The sequence below is a fragment of the Haliotis rufescens genome, unplaced genomic scaffold, assembly GCF_023055435.1.
Source record: "Haliotis rufescens isolate VD_foot unplaced genomic scaffold, xgHalRufe1.0.p SCAF_1, whole genome shotgun sequence".
Classification (NCBI taxonomy): domain Eukaryota; kingdom Metazoa; phylum Mollusca; class Gastropoda; order Lepetellida; family Haliotidae; genus Haliotis; species Haliotis rufescens.
The window spans coordinates 61,244,699-61,267,807 of record NW_025963779.1 but is presented as its reverse complement, the minus strand read 5'-3'; the positions used below and the strand labels follow the sequence as shown (position 1 = coordinate 61,267,807).

General features: G+C 38.5%; 1 protein-coding gene across 4 annotated transcripts in view; it reads left to right on the top strand.

The window, feature by feature from the left end:
* The first annotated feature begins 3,490 nt into the window (after positions 1-3,490).
* Positions 3,491-23,109, top strand: part of LOC124145051 (nuclear receptor coactivator 2-like) — a 161,658-nt gene continuing 142,039 nt past the window's right edge. For 2 of the 4 annotated variants that reach the window (XM_048398884.1, XM_048398883.1), the window contains exon 1: positions 3,495-3,720. The gene's annotated coding sequence lies outside the window, so the exon portion shown is untranslated. Of the gene's footprint in view, positions 3,721-23,109 lie in introns of all 4 variants that reach the window. The other 2 variants (XM_046514715.2, XM_048398891.1) reach the window with 2 other exon arrangements.

Genomic DNA, 23,109 nt, shown 5'->3' with positions numbered 1-23,109 from the left:
CAAGATGTCAATCACTGGATTTTCTGGTCCAGACCGCCGTCATATATAGCTAACTTGAATAGTGCTGAGTGCGGCGTTACCACCACAAACAAACACACATATCTGCATGGGTGTTAATCAATGATTTACAGCATATGCTAAGATATTGAATCCCCTTCACTCACATTGTTTCATTATAATAAGATGGTGGTTAGGGTCTTCTGATACACCGATCGTGTTGGACGTTGCGCACAACATCAACCTATTGGTATGTCGCGTACACACAGACTTGACCGCCTCCGTGGTCTAGTGGTAGAGCGTCCGCCCGGAGAGCGGAAGATCAGGGGTTCGATCCCCGGCCGCGTCATACCAAAAGACGTTTAAAGATGGTACTTGTTGTTATCCTGTCGCGCTCAGCATTAAGGGGCTAAAACAAGGACTGGTCGGCTCGGAGTCAGTATACTGTGTCTGACTGGGGTATTCATGTTAAACTGGGGCATGGTATCTCAGTGGGCAGGCACTATAAATCGATATTAGTCCGGTCTAGCACACACACACACACACACACACACACACACACACACACGGCGTCGCTATATATAAATGCCATAATCTTGGATGCGACGAACATTTCACCTAATCTCACAGACACGACTTACACGCAGACAGCCTTGACATTGCTGGAATATTGGTGACCGTGGCATAAAATAACAAACATTATAAAACAAATGGTTATTACAATTTGAGGTAGCCTCGATGTCATGTCTGAGTGTTCAACTCATGTTTCTATTGCATTTGTAACGTGCATACTCAAAATATCGTCTTTTTACCTGCCTGGGAGTTCGTATTAAAACTTGTTATGTTAAACTGAATTTTGGGAAATCACGAAATTGTTCAAGTATATATATATATATATAAAGACGGACGTTAGAGTCAACATGTCCACTGTGCAATTTATGCTGAGTGGGTGAGTGGTAATGGGTGAGTGAGAGATACAACGGCTGTGAACAGTTGTATCAGGGTATGGGTGAGTGAGAGATATAACGCTGTGAACAGTTGTTTCTTACACACCTCTGGGTGAGAAACCCATTTGAGATAACTGGTATCAAACATATGTTTGAGATCGAATTCCAGGCCGGTGATTGGCTACTCCATGGTGATGACCTGAGGTCAGATGATGACGGACTACTTTTCTGATTGCAAGTCATTGATAAGTTGCTCGTGCTTCAGTCGAATGTTCACCTACGTCTGTGTTGAACCACAGGACCATGTAATTATTATTAATAATAATAAACAAACTCGTCCTCTTCTGCGAGTTTGTTCGTTATTATTATCCAGTTACGCTATCTGTTGTTATGTCAACTTTAACGGGGTCTTTTTATAGTATGAACCCTCTGGATGCCACAACGACACATATGTCCCTCCTCTTCAACCCACACTTCGAAATCGAATAAAATTCAACATACATCACACAAACTAATACACATCACAGTTTTAAATCCCCCCTTCTGTCTATCATTTACAGTCATTTTAGGCAAAGCAAAATTAATGAAAATGACTTCTGAAAATTAGGTACGTCGTAAATCTCACCAAATCACAATTCACGGCGTTATTTACTGTGTGTTTTGAAATCTAAATATCGGATATTTACTTGAATAATTAAAGTATAAAAAAATACATATTAGTGATCACGGGTATCAAAGCACTAATGATAATTCTGAAAACGTCGCTGATAAGCCTGGAATCCTTTTGGAATGTTTTGGAAAATACGCATACACGTACGCCGAAGTGTAGGTTCCGCCATATTGGATTATGTTTACAAAATGCCGGTTATGAGACGCCTATTCGATCAGGTCTATTTCAAACTCAGCTGCTACACATGCATCCCCGAATTCCTCATACATTTCTGAAACAAATGACAAATGGTCTTTGTCACCAGTGCAAATTAAATCATGCTAAATAAATTGGGTGGGGAAACGAACACTGTGCTCGGAAAACTGTATTTGCTGAAATGTAAACAAAGCAAAATTCAGATTTTACACTCGTTTTTAGAAAGCGTATCCGACTCGCTTTCGCTCGTTAGATACGTTTTGAAACACCTCGTTGTAAGATCAATGCTATCTGACAGACTCGTGTAGTAATCTCTATATAACAGGAGATATCGCTCGGGTGAGATCAAGCGATATCTACATTGTAGATATCGCTGCAATAAAATTGCATCACAATGTTTTGCAAACCATTGTGACGTCATTGTTACATAACGTCACAATCAAATGACGTCACTAATGACTCTGCCACTGAAGCTGTGAGCAGTACTTTTTACACTTAGACACTGCTTATTACTGTCTACAAACTGAAAAAGTGGGAAGGATGATGTTGAATGATAGATAAAATCTCGCCCTCGTGTCTTTTGATATCAAATATATCACCACTCGTTGATATATTTGATATCAAAAGACACTTGGATGAGATTCTCTCTCTATGTATATATGATATATATATTTATCATTTAACTAATGCATTTATCCATGACATAAGCTTATGACATAAAAACATGTATGTCATACCCCAATGACATAAGTATGCAAATTAGATATGCAAATTAGATAACCGGAAGTGGGACTTTTTTCGCCGGTAAACGTAGGTAGGTGTTTACAAACAACATGGATACCTTTGATGTTGGAGACATTATTCTGCAAAAGTCTGTTCAAGTATTTTGTTAAAAATAATCCGAGGAACTTTTTTTCTCAGCGAAGGAATATGCCATAAAGGAGTTAAGAGGTTGTTTATTTTGGTTTACACGGCTATGGAAAACATGTATCCCTACGCACTATCTATACGTAAGATTTCGACAAGTTGCTGATGTTAATGTTTAATGCAATTATTTCTTAATTGGGAAGCAAAAATGTGAAAATGATAAATAGAATTCATCACTCGAAATATCAACCTCGTCCCGTTAATCGGTATTTGCCTCGCCAAAGGCTCGGCAAATACCGATTAACTAAGACTCGGTTGATATTTCCCATATTAAAAAAACACTCGTGATGAATCCTCTATTAAAAACAATGATTGCCAGATATGTACTAATGATGACCATGGATGACGTCATCTTCAATTTCAATGCCACAATGCGTTCATATGACGTCACGTTGCTTTTTTCTTTTCGCAAGCCATGGCACAATCTGAAAGAACTAACCAATCAACATGAAGTAAAAAACAATATAATGCTCAGCGAAAATATTACTGAAAATATGTACTGGATGTCCGTTCCCCTATTTATAATGTGATAGAATTAGGTTATTTTTTCAGTCCGTGTATTTACAGGTGAAACATCTGTAATATAGCCCTAGTATATATTTACATACACGTATGTCCATTTTTACATTTATCTACTTATCAGCATCACTGTAAACAAAAATTCAAGCAGACGATTCATGTTTTTATACTATCTGTTGTATGGAATATAGTCTACCGAAGTTGGCCACTTTCCCAGTGTGACGTCACTTTTGTAGCGCCCTGATTGCGTGTTATGAAATATATGTTGATGTTTTGACAAGCCATATGATACCGTTAGCTTGTTACAAAAAAAACGACATTGCATAAGAATGTCTACTTGTCTATGAGATGAATGATCGAAGGCCACCTGGGGAATAATTGTTTCCAGTCGCCGTATGAGTGCAGACAAAATTGTTATCCCGATTTAATTTGCTGATCAGCAATAACATGGCGGCGCAGGCTAAGGTAAGTTCGTGCAATGCATGACACTCCGGAGTTTGAACAATAGTAATGTAAACAAACCAGCAGCACACACTGATTTGTCACAAAACGGTAATGCAAATACTGTTACTTGCATAAAGTTGAGGAATTGTAGAATCTGCTGTCAACGCTGTAAGGCTCAGACTTTTTATTATTACTCGAGACAGACAGGGTCGATTTTTGTCATCTGATCAAGGCGTGAAGTCGAACATCTAAAATAAACAAACCTCTGCAGTTGCACTGTCAGCATGCAGTCTTCAAACACGACAGCAGCCAACGACGTTGCCAGCCTAAAGTTTGCACACTGCAAATGTACATTGCCCATTTAGCAGGTGAAGTTTATTTTTTAGTAGAATAACATTTAAGGCCAAGTCTTTAAATGACAAACTAAGAGCACAGCTTATCTTTAGCCTTGTGGATTGTACATATCAATTGACAGTGCAAACTTGTAAATGTAAAGATGTGTTCTAATGAAATGAATCATCTTTGACAGCCTGTCAGATGCTAGGCCATTACCGTAATCCATTGTTGAATATCATGATTTAATATGGACAAGGACAAAAAAATATCAACATTGGGCATACCCAACAAGTCCACAGTTCATTTCGGACTATTGGATCATGAAATGTAACCTTTTTTGAGAAAACCGCTACTCGTTCGCGTGGAGTAATGAATTAGTGCCATGTATAACCCTGTTGTCTTGAAGTCCATGCCCATTCCCTGATGTCTGCATATTAATTAGTTATTGAGTTTGGCATTTTGTAAGTTTAAGAAATTCCAGAAACGAAAGTGAAGTATATACTGGGCCCACTTGCTCAAAGCGATCTTAGTGCTAAGATAATCTTAACTCCCATAATAGTCTTAGCGCTAAGATTGTTTTGTGCAAGTGGGCCCAGATCATGTTGTGCTCAATGATCTATTGAACATGTTGAAATGCAGTTTGTGGCCTGTATTTTAAGAAATGTGTTATTTTTTGTGGATAGTATACTATAGAGGACTTTTTAAGTCTTTGTCATTGACAACAATGATTTTGTACATGTTTTGTGATTGATATTTTTTGAAAAGCATCTGGACAAACAGAAATGTGTTCTGCAAAGATAAGACTTGACAATGTCCCCCTTATTCCATGAGATAATAGTGGTGTGATGATTCATTGATGATTGATGCATAACAGGATGCATATTGCTGGAATAGACTATATTCCAGGGACCCGTTCCACAAAGCGATCTTAGTGCTATGACTGTCGTAAGTCAGTGTTAAAGAATGGGAGTTACGACCGACTTAGCCCTAAGAAAGCTTTGTGGAACGGGGCCCTGAGTTATTTCTACACAGAGGAAAGCCCTTTTGAAGGCGAGGCTCTGACCCAATTTCTGCCCTTTGTATCACCGCTTGCACAGTTGAACAGCGCCATCAAAATAAAACAAGTCATTACGTGGGTCACCATGGGAGTATGCTGATGTATGTATGTTCCGTTTTGTTCCACGCAAGAAACGGTCACAGGATACATGTTTTATTCCATCCAAAGAAACCAGAATGGTGACGAAGAGGTTACTTCCGACACAGAATTATAAAGTGTGCAGTAGGCATTTTGTCAAGGGACACACAAGTAAAAATCTGGATAGCTCTAACTACCTACCAACGGAGTATGTGTCAAGGCAACGGGCTACATTTTAGAACCCGACAAGACCTGTGAACAAGCGTAGCCCAAGATCAAGCGTGCTATGTCAACTTGACCTTCAAGTCGGCAGTAAGTTGAAATTTGCTCATTTTCAAACGTATGCAAATTTTTTTACCAGTAATTGCTTTCATTGAAGTATGGGAAACGCACTCAATATAATCATTCGTTTACTTTGAAAAACACCATTTTGTATAGTCAAACTTTAATGGCTTATAGAAATCAGACCGAAAACAGGTGTGTCACTGTCAGCTACTTAAGAGTTATGTGCCCTTGATGTTAGGAAAACAGCTGACGACAAGCATGACAAGATGACAACTGGGTTTTCCACCTTGAGTTAGTTTGTGAGAGATAATTTTATTATATGCTTATGTTGTTTGGTAGCAATGAATAAAATGTAAAACATTCAAAAGATGCATTATTTCTACATAATTACAAGACTTTTTCATATCAATTAAGTTTGTAGTCCCTTCTTTTTTGATTGACAAGAACAAGAATGGCAATTTATTTCAATACAGTAACATGGCCTAGAACATTTTTATGCCATTTGTTTCCGAGGAACTGCCAACAATTACTGCTGAGATAAGAAAAGTCATATTAATGTAGCTTTTGAGTTGCATCAGAGAGGATATTCAGAGAGTGGTAAAATCATTTTTTTTACTAATTTTGATGTATTTTAATTATATTTTGCAGGTTTGATCAATGCCCTACATCAAGTAGACCTCAGCTATACAGCAACGCCGCCATCAAAAGTAGAGACTTCACTTAAATTGAATTTGATGTATATGAGGTCTCAATTGTATAATGTGCATTGAAATAAAAGTGGGTAAATTCACAGTCCTCTTCCAGTACCTGTGACCTTGATAGGGTACAGTACCTGCTCCTTGTTATCAGTACCTGTGACCTTGATAGGGTACAGTACCTGCTCCTTGTTATCAGTACTTGTGACCTTGATAGGGTACAGTACCTGATCTTTGTTATCAGTTCTTGTGACCTTGATAGGGTACAGTACCTGCTCCTTGTTATCAGTACTTGTGACCTTGATAGGGTACAGTACCTGCTCCTTGTTATCAGTACCTGTGACCTTGATAGGGTACAGTACCTGCTCCTTGTTATCAGTTCTTGTGACCTTGATAGGGTACAGTACCTGCTCCTTGTTGTCAGTACTTGTGACCTTGATAGGGTACAGTACCTGATCTTTGTTATCAGTTCTTGTGACCTTGATAGGGTACAGTACCTGCTCCTTGTTATCAGTACCTGTGACCTTGATAGGGTACAGTACCTGCTCCTTGTTATCAGTTCTTGTGACCTTGATAGGGTACAGTACCTGCTCCTTGTTGTCAGTACTTGTGACCTTGATAGGGTACAGTACCTGCTCCTTGTTATCAGTACCTGTGACCTTGATAGGGTACAGTACCTGCTCCTTGTTATCAGTACTTGTGACCTTGATAGGGTACAGTACCCGCTCCTTGTTATCAGTACCTGTGACCTTCATAGGGTACAGTACCTGCTCCTTGTTATCAGTACTTGTGACCTTGATAGGGTACAGTACCTGCTCCTTGTTATCAGTACCTGTGACCTTGATAGGGTACAGTACCTGCTCCTTGTTATCAGTACCTGTGACCTTGATAGGGTACAGTACCTGCTCCTTGTTATCAGTACTTGTGACCTTGATAGGGTACAGTACCTGCTCCTTGTTATCAGTACTTGTGACCTTGATAGGGTACAGTACCTGCTCCTTGTTATCAGTACTTGTGACCTTGATAGGGTACAGTACCTGCTCCTTGTTATCAGTACTTGTGACCTTGATAGGGTACAGTACCTGCTCCTTGTTATCAGTACCTGTGACCTTGATAGGGTACAGTACCTGCTCCTTGTTATCAGTACTTGTGACCTTGATAGGGTACAGTACCTGATCTTTGTTATCAGTGCTTGTGACTTTGATAGGGTACAGTACCTACTCCTTGTTATCAGTACCTGTGACCTTGATAGGGTACAGTACCTGCTCCTTGTTATCAGTGCTTGTGACCTTGATAGGGTACAGTACCTGCTCCTTGTTATCAGTACCTGTGACCTTGATAGGGTATAGTACCTGCTCCTTGTTATCAGTACCTGTGACCTTGATAGGGTACAGTACCTGCTCCTTGTTATCAGTACTTGTGACCTTGATAGGGTACAGTACCTGATCTTTGTTATCAGTGCTTGTGACTTTGATAGGGTACAGTACCTACTCCTTGTTATCAGTACCTGTGACCTGGATAGGGTACAGTACCTTCTCCTTGTTATCAGTACCTGTGACCTGGATAGGGTACAGTACCTTCTCCTTGTTATCAGTACTTGGTGGGTACACGTGATGCAGCAAACACTCATCATGAGGAGTTTGTTCTTATGGTCACTGCAAGTGGACCAATGTTTCACGATTGCCAAACATCATCTCAGACTGACATAACTTTTTAAGTACAAAGTATGTGATCTCGACTACCAGTTGTCAGACTTTTATTTTTTGTGGAAGCCTCGCTGGCTGAGTGGGTTAGATCACTGACTTTGTTTACTGGTGATTAGGTGCCTCACTTTTGCAGTGTGGGTTCAAATCCCAGATGGGACTCGTCCCCCAAAAAGTGCGAGAATCTGTACTTTACTAAGAAAGTGTTATCCCTGACATAACATTTGTTACATTATTTTTGAAGGAAAGTTGTTGCCTTAGTTTATATTCTGAAAAAAAAATGTTTCACTTTTTTGCAATTGCCAGGAGATTTTCTGAAACATCCATAAGAAGAATATAGCTGAATATTAGTTTATTGATCAAGAATTAAGTTACTAGTGATTCTGTGGCATGTGATAGGCTTACAATGCAATTTGGTTTATTCATAAACCAAAACTATTTTAAGCCATGCCCACTTACAGACTTCTGTTTCCTGATTGGCTAATAAAAGGAGATTTACTCAGTGTGCATACTATGGCCCACTAGTGTGTACCTGTTTATTATAACTCCATACATGCAAACAAGTCAGTTCTTAAATAATATGATTTTTAGTGTTCCAATCCAAACTCATCACATAATAATTATGATAATTAAATCATTTATCATGTTCATAATCTGCACAAATTGTTTCATATTGACAATGTTAATAAAGAATTTGATGTGATAAATCATTTACCTTGACGATTTGTACCACACCATGACACAGAGATGAGTTTATATTTATAACTTTAAGGTCAGTGTTGATGAAAAATCTTATTTCAATGACTTCATCTTTTTTGTGAATAATTTCACCTTTAACCTTCCCCCTATGACCAAATATACACAGTTAAGCTTCATCATCTTGACTGAGTGTGAGAAGATTCCATTGTTGACGATATGTAGTGCCAGACTTGTAAACACCAGAAGATATCTACATGACATTTATCAAGAATAACGAGCAAAAATATAACCAAAGAAATGAACGCATGAAATGTCAAGATGGCAAGGATACTTCACTTGATCTGTTGTTCTGAACCAAAAAATGGAGAAAATACAAGCAATATCCAAACTTAATTAAAACTTCACTGAAGTCAGTCTCTTGTTCTCATGACATAACATTGTAAAGTTATGATGTCATAAACAAGGGATGATATTACATAGTATGCACTAACAATGCGATCTCATATCACTTCAACTGACCATTAACCAGACAATGGTTACATATTTCTTTTAAAAGCAGTATAGGTTATTCTTTTAGTTTAATGGGTAGACCCTGATTATTTTTTAGTGATACTCAATGTTCATGAAAAATCAGAGAGCAAATATGAAGATATATTCCGAACACTGCTAACATCTTGGTATTTCTTCAACGTAGTCGTTAATTTTCAGTTGCCCACATCATTACAGTGTGTGAATCACATTTCTGGTGTCTCCTGCCCCGGTTATGCTGAACTTTTGTGATTATAAGTGCCATAAAATCACATTCACTCACTCACAACGGCAACAGTTCCATAAAAGCAACATGTCTTTGACTGACTAACATGTTGTTATCAATGTACACATCCTACTTTCATTTTGATTAGGTTTGAAGCATTGAAAGTGCATTAGGCTTGGATGAGATTTCTCCTTTGTATTATGTCCAGATCATGCAGCTGAAATGGTTCTTTTCTTTCAGAATGAACAAATCCATATTTTCGCATCGTGATGTTTTTTTGTCTGGCATTACTGACATTAGTTTGTGTTTCATGGGAGTGACATGCCTTGATCCTCTTTCGTTATGTATCCGCCTTTGTTGACTTTTTAAGCTGTTGACTACATACCAGTGTCCAACCCAGACCGCGCGATTGCACGATTCACGCTAAAAAAAATCAAATCGCCCCTCATACAAAACTCAATGCGCGTTCTGTCGCGCACAGTAATTTCTTGTACAGTCACTTACTTTATCAGCTGTTTATCCCTACCTTTAGATTCAATACTCACTAAATCTTTAATCAATTAACGAAGAAAGACAGTTCACAGCAAACATTGTAAACAACTGTCGAAGACCGATCGATAATAACCGGAAGTTCGATTACGAGTTATGTCCCTTGGGTTGCTGAATAAATTATCGACAGGATTTGCATAGGAAAAGAAATTTAATTTACTTTAGTAGAAAGCGTATCAAAACTTTGATCAAAATTATGATCAAAATTATGTTGTATTTTGTTAATTTAGTAATCAAAAACCTTTGACAAGATGTTAAAAGACAATAAAATATTTTATCTTGAATAGTTCTGAAAATATTTTTGAGCATTTTAGTTCGTTTTATTTTCGTTTCTGAAATCACACGATATGAATCACCGACTGTCATTGCAGACTTTTTTAATCAAAATATATGTTCTAAAAAAGACAATGATGAAACCACAGTCACTGTAATTACTACTGATAGAAAAAATCACAAAGCATTGTAATTCATTTCAGTTCTTTATTCTGATCTGTTACACTTTTATATGATGATGTTCTAGTACATAATACAAAATAAGACATTTTTGAAGAAAGCAGTTATTCCCCCCTACTTTTTCAAAATCCTCCCTATTTTCTACATAATGGGGGGACAAGTCCCCCCTTGATTTTCAATTCTGGGTTGGACACTGACATAAATTTAACTGAATACACCAATCACTTGTTTTTAATCAAAACACATTGTATTGCATTTTTTTCATGACTCTTGTATATGTGTATATGCTTTAGCCTAGTCGTCTACATCTTCCCGAGGCAAGCATGTCCACTAACTTCTATCAAGGCCTAGTTTCTACCCTTGCCACATCAAGGCCACTTTTCTTGGTTCGACCCTGGCGCCACTTCACATAGATCACGATTTGTGCCCCTTGTAATGAAGACTTGATATCCAATCAGATCGCTGTTCTTGTCTCGTGTAGCTTCACAAAATGGCGACTGCCATAGGTGACGACCTAGTATCATGAAAACATTCATTATTTCATCCCTGACACAAAAACATTGGCAATCTTTGAGTGGAGGGGGGTTGGTTAAAAGATGAAAAAGACATATTTGTGACAACAAAGACAGGCAGCGGTTAATCAAAATCAGTTTCATACGAAGGTGTACCAGTCGTGGATGTTGATATTGTGAAATGTTCTCTGATTGGACTATCGATATGTGCGATAGTCTAATCATATTTAGCACAGGAAAGTGGGCTTGATAGGATGGAAACGAGACTTTGACAAAAAGGCTAGTGGATGCTTTTGCCTCGGGAAGATAAGTAGTCTAAGGCAGCAGAAGTTGCAGTGCAGAGTTGTGTCCCTTACATATCCAATTATCCCATGATCAAGGGCTTGTATCTCAGAGTTCCCATGATCGTGATCTGGCCTGTCGGCACCATAACTGAAAGTGGTCGCTTTGGGCTTACATAATTTAACTGGCATACTGTGATATTGCTAAAACGCTGTTTATACCAGGTACCGTTTGAAGTATCAGGTGAATGAAAGTGTTCTCGGGCTGATATTGTGGTTAGTAAATGGCATGCACATCCAGATTTAGATATCATAACATTGCTGACCTGTATCAGTGAAAATATCTTTCCAGTTGAGCTGGACATTTTTTATATGCACTCTTTAGCACCATTGTATCATGTAGTATGGAGCCTTTTGTAAATAAATTAAATAGTGGATTTTTTTGTCACGGTGATTGATGTATATCTGTCTGGAAGTTAGTTAAAAACAGAAGATATATTAATCTGTTTACATGTGTCTCTAAACATGTGATTTCAATCTTAACATGCTTGACAAGTACTATTAGTGTTCGTGTGCCCCTCACTGCTGTGAGTATGGTACTCAAGAAGACATATGTATCAGAACAATATATGTATCAACTGCTCTAGATACTTTTGCAGTGAAGTTGTTAAATAGAATTGTATCTCCCTGACCGACAAGCTCTTTAAACATGTTGATGTGGTGCATGTGACCCATGCTCTTTAACTGAAGCGCTGTCAGGCATAGTAAATGTGACATGATCTGGACAGAGTCAGCTACGTGCTACCCAGATCGCTGTTGTCAGGAATTGATTAATGTTTTCTTTAAAAGTATGTGGCATGGTATTGTATTATCAATTTAATGATTATGTGATTGATGATTGAATTTCGGCATACAAAGATCGGTAAACCAATCTTATGATTGATAGATATGCCACTAGTTTCTTGCATGAAGTTACAGGGTAAAACCATGGTAACACTAGTCATTGGTAACCATGGTAACAGATCAAATGTTTTCTGTGAAGAAGAGTTTCTTTAACTATAACATGTGTATAGTGGTAGTCTGATTCTAGTAAAGCCAAGAAGGACTTTTGACATTTCTAGTGACTACCACTATTTCACTTTGGTAGATGGCACCTCTGTAGCAGATATTTTTTGCTGAGAAGTGAAAATAAAAATTAATTCATCCCTGAATCCATAGTCATAATTTTTTAGTAAAGTAGTCAGCAATCAAGTTAGCACTCAACAAGACGAGGAAATAACATTCGATGCGCATAGTAAAAGATAACTATTTGATCCATCCTGGATATTTAAATCAGCATAACAGGAAATATCATCAAAGACTGACCATGTCATGTGTTTTCCCTGAATCGCAGCCATCTCCATACACATTCCTATAATTGATAGATGAAGATGGCTCTACTGGTAATTCCACTGATAAATGAAGATCCCAAATGACTCATTTCTATTTGAAAGGATTATTGGCTTGTAATAGCCATCAAAACCATGGGTCCAGCTTGACGCAGAAATTTCATATTCCTAATGTGCAGTAACAGATGGAATGGATCTCCCATTGACAGGAGCAATGCTTTCATGATATAGATGTCATATGCTTTCAAATTGGATAGACTGGAAACTGAGCCTACCCTTGGGTCATAAAAAAAACACCTGCCCTTTATGTTGATTGGAAAACGAATGGAGCTCTTAGTGTTTAATGTTACATCCAAATTTCCATGAAAACAAATGTATTATCTATTGAATTATTACATATGTTTGAACCCAATGGGAACCCTGTTCGGAATAGTATTGGGTGGCCTAGTCTCACTGACAGACGATATAGACCTTGCATTTCATTAAACACTTACCCCCAACCCCTTCTCACCCCCTTCTCAACATGCTCAAAGCTCACCTGATTCGGGTTCGAAAAGGTCTTCAGCAACCAAATGCTTGTTGAAGAGGCGACTAATGGGATTGGGTGGTGAGACTCGCTGGCTTGGATGATGCATATCGTCGTATCCCAATTGCGTGGATCAATGCTCATGATATCAATCACTGGATTGTCTGGTCGACTCGATCATTTACAGACTGACGTCATATACCCTTAATATTGTGGAGTGTGGAGTTAAACAAATCAAATCTCATCTCTAGCATACCATTCTTATTTCATTTTCAGTTCAAGGAAATTTAGTGATTCTAGCATGTCTAGGGTTCCTTTTTTTATTGATTTTAGTTTTTACATTTTATTTCCATGTTAAACATTGTTAAAGTACATCTTGATATTTGAAATATGATACAAGTGAATATACATTGTCATAAAAGTATTTGGAATCAAGTAGGATTGTCTTTAGGTGAAATCTCATATGTTTTTTTGTTGTTGTTGTTTTTAAATCAGGGGGCACAGGTGGCCTAGTCGTCTAAGGCACCACGATTCGCTGTGTTCGACTCCTGGTTCACCCCGATAATGTTTCTAAGTTAGTCAGCACCATACCCGTGCGTGTGGGTCTCACCAAAGTGGTAAACGTCTGAGACCTGCATCACTTCGGGCTTTCCTCCCACATTTAGCTGACACACAGCGATATAACTGGAATACTGTTAGAAGCGGCGTTAATCCCTACACACTCTCTCCTTTTTTAATCATTTCATTAAACCATATTCATAACTTTATTTGAGGGATTATTTCTTAATCTTCAGGTGGCTAGGCTCTTTAACTTCCCTCTTGCTCCCATCATACAACAATGAGATGGATGGCTGCTCACATCCAGATGGGCCATTGAGTTTACTCATGTTATCTTTCATATTGATAGCTTTCTTTTAGGTTTTTAGTATATTTTTATTCCCTCAGGTGCAGTCTGTTGGATATTTTTAAACCAATGAGTAGATTTTCTTGAAATATTTCTGCATGAATTGCTTTTTCAGGTGACTTCTAATTTGTATCTGATTCATGTGCTTCCTCAAGTGTGTGACATGTCACATAAACTCACAACAGCGATATACATGTCTAATTAACTGCAGACGAGATGTAGAGCCTTTTTTTGTATACACAACAGTTTAGTTCAGTGAGGTGTGAAGCCTGCAGTTGATCAGTAAATAGAGATCAGTAAAGACATGTATGTTCCGGTAAGCAATTTGTAAAGGATGCATTGGGTAATTGTGCACAGTGTTGTTATACTGATGGGGTTTTGAATTTTTCAGGCATATTTGTCTTTTTAATCAAATTAATTGGGTAATGGTTTTACTTTCTGTATCAAATATATGAAACTTATCTTGACTCTGTGATGTGAGATCGAGTTTTACATTGCGTTCAAGATTATTGCACTTTTATAGCATCATGCGTGCGTGCGTCCGGATTAATGCATATTTTATAGTGCTAGCCCACTGACATACCATGCCGCAGTTTAACATGAATACCCCACTCAGACACAGTATACTGACTCTGAGCCGACCAGTCCTTGTTTTAGCCCCTTAATGCTGAGCGCCAGACAGGGTAACAACAAGTTCCATCTTTGACGTCTTTTGGCATGGTATGATCAAATCCCTGATCTTCCACTCTCCTGGCAGATGCTCTACCACCAGGCAGTACTGGGCTCTGTGACTGTAACTTTAAACAGCAGTGTATTTGTTTAACGCCGCACTCAGCAATGTTCCAGCTATATGAGGGTGGTCTGTAAATAATCGAGTCTGGACCAGACAATCCAGTGGTTGACATCATGAGCATTGATCCACGCAAGGATGACATGCATCAACCAAGTCAGCGAGCCTGACCACCCAATCCTGTAAGAGGCGGGTGGTCAGGCTAGCAAGAGCTAGGTGCCGAGGTCGTATCCCGCTAGTGCCCGGGTTGTTATTCAGTGTTGTCACTGCCCCTAGTGTACAGTACGACATCCGGTGCACTCAAAAGAACCCACTCGTCCGATGGTAGATGACCAGATGGTGGAAACACGAATACGTACATACACCCGAAACAAGTGTCAAAACGTGTAGAGTCACCCTGGGCAAGTGACTTAGTTCAAATGTGCCTCTGTTCACCCAGCAGGGAATGGGTACCCGATATGTGAGGTGGATGTAAAAACCCTCTCTTTAATATGGATTCAATCAAGATATCAATACATTTCTGTTACCATAGTTACTTGACATGCTCATATGGTTCAGTGGGGATAGGACTATGGCTATGTTTCACTGTTCATTATGCACATAAAGTTGATTTCTGATAAAATCAAATGGGAATATTATTTTATTATCATGATTACCTTTGGAAAAAAACTCAGGGGGAAAAGCATCACACATCATACACATTCCAGGTTTTGTCAAGGCATCAAATTATTTAAATTCTGATGAAACATTCATGATGAATCATGATCAAGTAGTTTGAAGCAGGTCTTTCAATGAAAATGGCAATAAATGACAGCATATTTGCAGATTAATCAGCTACATGTTTCTTATTATCAACGGTACAGTTTGTTTCTATGGCGAAAACAAGATTAGAATCCTGAAAGTGCAGTTAACCTTAAGATGAACAGTTACAAATTATTAATCAGTTTAATGGGGCAAAGAGGTATATTTCAGAGAATGTTTCTCAGATGAGTGGACAGACTATATTTTGAACATTGAAGATATGAATTAATATTGAATATTGCCTACAAAGGTGGAATGATTGTGTATAATAACTTTCTGATATTTGCACATGTGCATTTTAGCGATTCTCAATGCTGATTGGTCAGTTAAAGCAATATGACATCACAGTGCTTCATTGTGGAGAAAAATGTGATATGAATGTTTTTTCCATTCTTCATGACGTCACTCATTGATTATATTACGTCATCTGAACAATAATCTTTCTTCAGTGAAGTTTCTCTGTAAGGTTGACATTCCATATGTTTTTCTTTGTTTTCTCTCTTATGCAGTAAACATGGTAAACAACAAACAAAACCTACAAACAGGCAGCTCCAAGATGTATAGTGCAGGACCAGAGTGACATGTTATATCTGTGACTGAATAATTAGGTCAGGATAGCAGATGGATTTATTGAATAATATTTCCTTTATACTTGCACCAGACCAACTTAACTGCCTGTTATACAGATGTGTTATATATAAAAAAATACCTGCATGCAGGTATTGACAATAGAAATCACTTTCTTGAGATTAAACAAATCAATGACAACATTGTACCTATTACCATAATGACAGGATTTTTGGGGGGGATTCAATCCTTTTGCATAAGGTGAAGTATATGCTGGAGTGAGACAGCATGTGACAATTTTGATTTTTGATATTTTGATTGTAACTGTAGATTTAAAAGTAAAATGTTGATATGAGTATTTCCTTTTTCATATTTTTAGAAATATTTGAATGGCTAAGAGTTAAATGCACATCTGTAAAACAAGTAATGAAATGGATATGGCTTTTTGACGAGGTAACTTAGATTAACATTTGTCTCTGAAATGAACATATTGTACAGAAAAAAAACAACAGTTGTTAAATTATCTTAATAAAAATATAATATAGAGCCCAGAGATTCTCTTCATTTTCAGACTGCAGTAATCTAGACTTGCCCAACATAGACTTGCATGGGCTGTATTTGATATATTTGTATCAGGGTCTGTAAGACAGACTTGGGGTAACCTAGTGGTTAAAGTGTTCGCTTGTCACGCCAAAGACCCGGGTTTGATTCCCCACATGGAACAATGAGTGAAGCGGTGTAAATTCATACTCCCTGACTGTAATAGGGCATTTCCTTTTGGAGTAAAGCATGTTGTGATTATAATGCTTATTGACTTACTGGTACTTCTTTACAATGTGACCTGTGAAGATTCCAGGGTAGAATAGGTCTTCAGCAACCCATGTTTGCCGTAAAAGGTGACTATGCTTGTCGTAAGAAGCAACTAACGGGATCGGGTGGTCAGGCTCGCTGACTTGGTTGATGCATGTGATCGTATCCCAATTGCGTGGATCGATGGTCATGACATCAATCACTGGATTGTCTGGTCCAGACTTGATTATTTACAGACCGCCGTCATATAGCTGTAATATTGTGCGGCGTTAAATAACAGACCAACCAACCAAATCTTTACAATGTCATACCACCAGTATTTGATATTTGTGCATTGATTGCAGAGTTGGTGTTGTTTAGTGTACGGTTCTGACATCTCACGCCTGTCACTGGTATGCATCACTCACAGCATTATGTCAAAGAAGAATATTTTTTTTAAGAAATTCATCAATCATCGCTGAATAATACTGGTTGTAACCGGTGAAAAACTAGAGATAATTTCGGATGTTAGGTATATGAAGTGCCTTTAGGCATGGGTGGGTTGGTTGTAATCCGAAATATTTAAATGAAATAAAAAACTCACTATTCAAAGACAACAATATCAAAAACAAATTAGGGATTAATACGGAATTGAAGTATTAGTATAGCTAGTGATGCTACATTTGTAGCACACTTCTGTTGACTCATTTTGTTTGCAGAGATACAAACCATTACTATTTGGGTGAAATGATTATGATATTAACAAATCTGTCTAAAACAACTTACCGGGATTAAACGTGATACTGACCTTGCTACAGGCTTTACCACATATGCAACCAATTAATAATCATTTAATAATCACTTGCTTTAGCATATGATGCGAAGGTTTACATAAACTCTCAATGTTCTGAGTTGTGAAAAAAATAAATTATATGTCTTGAACCAATGACTGAAAAAATGATCCTGTCAGGCTTACAAAAATCCCAGGCCCTGTGAACATTAATGGTCGGTGCCTGGTGCCATATACCACCTGCTGCAGAGGAATCCATCCCACTGACCTGCCACATCTCCAGCTTCCTGATGGCCTTGGAGCAGCCGACTGTGAGGTGGAGGTGCTGTAGCATGCAGGGAGCCAGCCTCACTGGTGTGTTTGTAGGTCACAGAGGAGAAGGCCAGACAGCCCAGGAGAGGAGTCCTCCAGCAGGGATCAATAGAGACTGGTGGCAGGGTTTCATAAGGATACCACTGTGGCCTGGTGGTCAATACATGCTGTCATGGTGTGGACACTGGGCAGCCTGGAAGGCCTTGGCCCAGTTTTGGCATCCTGGTTTCCTTAATAATGCCCATTGTGGGGTTTAGAGGAATATAATGCCATGTAATTGAGGAAAACATAATGAGTGAGTGAGTATGGTTTTACGCCGCTTTTAGCAATATTCCAGCAATATCATGGCGGGGGAAGCATTATCATTATATATTCATGGACTTTGAGTAATGATGAATCCTCATAACCACATTACTGGTAACTTCTGCTTTATCAGATTTGAATATTGTTATGATTACTGGTTGGCATGAATAAGTGAAATAGTGATTAAGAATTACTTTGTGTCTTCTTGTTTAAGAACTACTTAATAAGAAATCAGTATGTATTGAAAGCTCTTTTTTTAACTATTAATCGGCCACTTACACGCAAGTATCAATGTGCAGTTAGGTATGTAGTGGGTATTTCAGTGGTTTAAATGTATATTAGACATTTGGGGTATTTGGTTGTTGACTCTGCTAATTTGCTTGCTCCGGTAAATCTGGTGATCAAATGTTAATATCTATGGAACTACTGGTTTAAGAAAATGAAGCCTTGCATGATGGGTTCTAGCATGGGCCTCAGCAGCCTGTTCAAAGTTGGCCTTGAAGTCCCTCACTGACGATTTCTAAAAAAGTTTTTTTTTCAAGTATCTGTATGCAGATGGAAAAGGCTTGCATTTTGTTTGTTTGTTTGTTTGTTTGTTTGTTTAACGCTGCACCCAGCAAAATTCAAGCTATATGATGGCAATCTGTAAGTTATCAAACCTGGACCAGACAATCCAGTGATTGCCATCGTGAGCATCAATCTACACAATTAGGATATGATGACATGCAATAACCCAGTCAGCGAGTCTGACCTCTGAATCCAGGAAGTAGCCTCTTACGACAAGCATGGGTTGCTAGGTACTGTTCTGTGACTGAGGGTACTCGGCTATGATTTTTTGTTTGGTTGTTTATTTCTGCATTTCGAAATAGTCCAGCTATATGATGGTGGTTTGTAAACAATCAAGTATGGACCAGAAAATCCAGTGATTGACATCATGAGCTACATGACCAAATCATCGGGCATGACCACCTTATCAATTTAGTTGTCTGTTACGAAAAACATAGGTTGCTGGGGACTTGCTGTATATTCTATGGTATCGGTACTCATGGTACTAGATACAGCAAAACACACCCGGCAAGGCAAAATTGTGTGTCAAGTATGATATTGACTTTGGTTTGAGACTATCAAACTCCAAAGTTTCTCCAAAGTGGTGACCATGGTATAAAACCGGAATACCATTCAAAGGGGTGTTAAGCCGTGAACACACTCACACATTTAATACCTTACGGTACAAAGATATTCAGCAAAGACAACCATGATTTGGTCTTCAATAATCTTGGTTTACAGTTTGCAGTCTTTATGTGGTAAGAAGGATGCATTTTCCTTTTGGCAGAACTACCTGAATAGTTTCGAGACTACACTATAACTACCCCTCAGTAGCCATCTTTCTGTAAGTTTTGTTTATTTGTTGTTTATTTGTTGTTTAACGCTGTCCAGCTTTGACCACCTGATCCCGTTTGGCACCCCTTTGACATTTAGTATGGATTTCTGAAGACCAATTCTAACCCAGATGTTTTATGGGTCAGAAACTGGCTTATGAAGTAAAGAAGGTTGAAGTGGCGTCATGGCTGTGTTATGTGTGAATGTGGATTTTGATGATGTAACATTGTCATGATAGAGGTCAAGAGACATTGGTTGAACATATCCCCAACAAGAATGTTTGTTCCATGGACTCATCCAAGCACTGGGGCAGTGGGTTAGCCCATTGGTTAAAGTGTTTGCTCATCACGCTGAAGACCCGGGTTTGATTCCTCATATGGGTACAATTTATTATGTGTGAAGCCTATTTCTGGCGTCCCCTGCCTTGATATTGCTGGAATATTGTTGAAACCAGTGTAAAACCATACTCGCTCTTCCAAGCACTCTTTTCAAACCGGCAAAAGGAGAAAGAGAAATTCAAAACACCAAAATACTCAGAGTATAGCCACTGATAGAAGAGTTCATTACAACAATGTAAAAACTCAATAAACAGCCATGATTGTTTCAAGAAATCATTAACCTATTCAGTGTGTCCGGCTGCAAGGGGACCCTTGCCTCCTGCAAAAAGCAAACAACCCTCCAACAGAGCAGTAGTGTTCCCCCGGACCTACATGTTGATACCTGGCCCATCATTTTCACAGGTAATGTGTCACTTGACCCAAAAGTAGGCACATTAATCTGAAGAGCGGACTATTGATCGCTGTATGTAAGTGATGGGAAAAAAGATTAGTTGGGTGAAGGAGCAGTGATCACGTGGATCTCACTTCCGAATGCTGTGTAGTGTGGAAGAGTTCCACTGTTCCATTACCGGGTGTTGTTTGTCTCAAGCAGGGCACATGTAACAGGTATGGAAAGGGTGTTGTTTTGGCTCAAGCAGGGCACATGTAACAGGTATGGAAAGGGTGTTGTTTTGTCTGAAGCAAGGGACCTGTAACAGGTATGGAAAGGGTGTTGTTTTGTCTGAAGCAAGGGACCTGTAACAGGTATGGACAGGGTGTTGTTTGTCTGAAGCAGGGCACCTGTAACAGGTATGGACAGGGTGTTGTTTGTCTCAAGAAGGGCACATGTAACAGGTATGGACAGGGTGTTGTTTGTCTCAAGCAGGGCACCTGTAACAGGTATGGACAGGGTGTTGTTCTTCTCAAACAGGGCACCTGTAACAGGTATGGAAAGGGTGTTGTTTGTCTCAAGCAGGGCACATGTAACTGGTATGGACAGGGTGTTGTTTGTCTCAAACAGGGCACCTGTAACAGGTATGGACAGGGTGTTGTTTGTCTCAAGCAGGGCACCTGTAACAGGTATGGACAGGGTGTTGTTCTTCTCAAACAGGGCACCGGTAACAGGTATGGAAAGGGTGTTGTTTGTCTCAAGCAGGGCACCTGTAACAGGTATGAACAACAGTCACAAGGATCTCAGATTATTGTGAACCGTGGAGAATTTTAGACAAACATTTGTCTGTTTTGATTTGGCTGAATGATGAATTATCAAGATGAGGTAAGGTGATTATTGCCCTTATATGACAACGTTCATGCGTGTCTAGTTGCTTGTACTCGTCTGGACTAATGTCAGTTTTATAGTACTGGCCCACTGAGAAGTACTGGCCCATTTCACAGTTTGACGTGGAGACCCCATTTAGACACAGTATACCCACTCTTGAGTTGACCAGTTCATGTGTTCGCTCCATAAAACCAAGACCGCCTCCATTGTCTCCTGGTAGAACGTCCGCCCGGAGAGACTAGTACAAGCAGCTACATACACACACATACATGCACGTCGCTATATAAGTGCATAATCTTGGATGTGACGTTAAACCCCATTTCACCTCACCTCACCTCCATAAAACCGAGCACCAGGCAGGGTAAGAACAAGTACCATTTTTTAAGATGATACACCCTACGGACCTTCTGTTCTCTGGGCAGATGCTCTATCCATCTGACTACAATGAATTATTAAGAAGTGAACAGTGATCGATGATTGGTTGCTTTCATTTTACCAACAGTTATAGAACTGTGATTGGCATTCTTGAAGTTGTTGCGTAAATAAGAAAACATATGCAACTTTATGGATAACAAGTCCTTGTTTATTGAATTTAGCAACATTTCGATGGAGATTCTTGCACAGTTATCACTCAAACTCGATAACCATGTAAGTCCAAAGCGAAACATCGCTAAATGAAATGAACCAGAATTTGTTATCCTCAAAGTTCTGTTTTCTTTGTTACCATAGCAATAGAAATTAAGGACAAAGAATTTAGAATATCGGTTTGAAGATGCGAGTCAATTATAACTTTTTTTGTGTGTTTTTGGCTTAAAAAGGTCTTGAATTAAAACTGATTAAGATTAAAATAAAACAATCAAATACGGTTTCTTTACTTTCATACCAACACAGCCTACTTTGTATTAGGAAACAAAATACCCATTTTGACAAAATCATTTTTGTATTTTGTGTTCTTGTTCATGATTAAGTAAACAAAACACATAGGCCATTAACTATGCAATGTTAACCTTTAAAGTCCCAATTGGTAGAATTGTTTTTTGTCTGAGAAACTGAATGTTTCATAACCTTAGTTGTGTACCATCAGGATAGCCAGTGTGCTGCTATTCCTGTACTATGAAACTGTATGAACTGTGAAAATCAGTGTAAAAATAAGTGCTGTGAAAATAAGTGTGAAAATAAGTGCTACCAGCAGTCCCTGTTGCCAGGGACAGTATAGACTAACATCTAGTCTCTGAAATGAACACATCTTACATAAAAAAAACAGTTGTTCAGTTATCTTAATAAAAATATAATAAAAAGGAGCCCAGTGACTCTCTTCATTTTCAGATACTGCAGTGATCTAGACTTGCCAAACATTATAGACTTGCATGGGCTGTATTTGATATATATTTGTATCAGGGTCTGTAAGACAGACTAGGGACAGTAGATCACAAAGCATAATGTAATCAGAACTGTTTGATCAGTGCTGTAGAGAGAACAGTTGATATTCATGGACATATCTTGAGGTAGGGATACAGCAGACATTTCAATATGGTTGTACTGATGCGGTACATGCATTCTTTACAGTCAAGTAAGCCATTCAAGTTATTTGAGGTTCTGATTTTGTTCATGCACAGAAAATGTTATTGACTAGCATTGACATAAGATCTAAAGAGAAAATATTTTATGATATATTTTGTTAATTTGTCTTTTAATATATGATAGAAAGGATCCCAGAGATTCTCTTCTTAAACTGAAGACATCTAGTTGCCAAAGTATTGTCGTCATGCTGGAGAATTTTGGATATTTATGTTTTAAGAGAGACAGGAATGTTGCAGTTGTATCACTTAGGGTACATGTGGTTTTTATGCATCCCATGTTAG